Source organism: Arachis ipaensis, chromosome B05, assembly GCF_000816755.2.
Source record: "Arachis ipaensis cultivar K30076 chromosome B05, Araip1.1, whole genome shotgun sequence".
NCBI classification, from domain to species: Eukaryota; Viridiplantae; Streptophyta; class Magnoliopsida; order Fabales; family Fabaceae; genus Arachis; species Arachis ipaensis.
The window spans coordinates 85,326,868-85,328,884 of NC_029789.2; positions in this window are offsets into that span (position 1 = coordinate 85,326,868).

The window sequence follows — 2,017 nt, forward strand, 5'->3', positions numbered from 1 at the left end:
GAGGATGGAAAGGAAGCATGCAAAAGTGGAAGGAATACAAGAAGTTGGAGAAATTGCTAAGCTGTCCAGCCTGACCTCTTCAGACTCAAACGGCTATAACTTTAGCTTCAGAGGTCCAAACGATGCGGTCCAGTTGCGTTAGAAAGCTAACATCCGGGGCTTCGATTTGATATATAATATGCCATGGTTTCCCTGACGCTAGGCGACGCGAACGCGCGCTCCACGCGGATGCGTCGCTGTGCCTAAAATCAGCGTGGCAGATTTCTTCTCCAGCGATTTCTGGGCTGTTTTCGACCCAATTTTCGGCCCAGAAAACACAGATTAGAGGCTATAAAGTGGGAGAATCCATTCATTCATAATAACAAGCTCATAATACACAATTTTAAGATTTAGATGTAGTTTTTAGAGAGAGAGGTTCTCTCCTCTCTCTTAGGATTAGGATTCCTCTTAAAAGAATTAGGATTTCAACTTTATTATTTCAACTTACAACTTCAATCACAGGTTCAATGTTTCTTTTATTTAATTTTCCAATTTAATTTGTGAACTTTTCCATGTTAAGATTTGAATATTTTATTTAATATAATTGAGGTATTTCAGATGTATCACTTCTTCTATTGTTTGTTATTAATTGATGTTCTAAGTCAGATCCTAACTTGATTTTGGAGTTGATTGATATTTGGAGACCCTTGAGTTGAATTACTCAAGAGTTAAATTGTAATTGGGTTTATTGTTGGCTGGCTCTCTAGTCACTAACGCTAATCCTTCCCAAGGGAGAGGATTAGAACTTGTGAATAGAAGTAGACTTCCAACTTACTTGACTTTCTTTTACATTACTTGGTAAAGGATAACTAAGTAGAAGCAACCTTCAATTATCAATTGATCTTGAGAAAAATTCAACAAGGATAGAACTTCCGATTACTCTTCTCCGGGTCAAGGTTTTTAATTTAATTACAATAAAATTTCTTATTTATTTTTATTGCTTTAATTTATAAATATACCTGTACCCATTGCCCAAACTCCAAAACCCCAATTTACAAACTCATAACCAATAATAAGAACATACTTCCCTGCAGTGTCTTGAGAAGACGACCCAAGGTTAAATACTTCGGTTATCAATTTATTTAGGGGTTTGTTACTTGTGACAACCAAAACGTTTGTAAGAAAGGTTGATTGCTTGGTTTAGAAACTATACTTGCAACGAGGATTTATTCTGAATTCTAAACCATCAATCTTCAGTTCTTCAGGTTGATAAACCACTATTTTACGGTTTATCTTGTGCTTAATTGAGTGGTTTTTATCAATTCTTTACCCACTTATTCATACTATTTGCATGGTTTTACAATTCCTTCCCAGAATTTGTTCTATGATTGAAAACATGCTTCTTTGGCCATATATTTGCTAATATTAATCCTCTCTTATCACCATTAGATGCCTTGATATGTGTGTTAAGTGATTTCAGAGATTACAGGGCAGGAATGGCTCAGAGGATAGAAAGGAAGCATGCAAAAGTGGAAGAAATACATGATGTTGGAGAAACTACTAAGCTGTCCAGCCTGACCTCTTCGCACTCAAACGGCTATAACTTTAGCTACAGAGGTCCAAACGATGCGGTTTTAGTTGCGTTGGAAAGCAAACATCCGGGGCTTCGATTTGATATATAATTTATCATAGCTGCCTCGAAGATAGGCGATGCGAACGGGTGAATGATGCGCCCGCGTTGCATCTACGAACTTCAATCCGCGCGGACGCGTGGACGACGCCTCCGCGTCACTTGCCCGTGACCTGAACGTAACAGAAATCACAGGAAGCCATTTCTGGGCTGCTTTTGACCTAGTTTTCAGCCCAGAACACACAGATTAGAGGCTATAAAGTGGGAGAATGAATCCATTCATAATCAAGCTCTCATAATTCACAATTTTAGGATTAGATGTAGTTTTTAGAGAGAGAGGTTCTCTCCTCTCTCTTTTAGGATTTACAATTAGGATTTCTTTTGCTTTCAGGATTATGTCTTTTTATC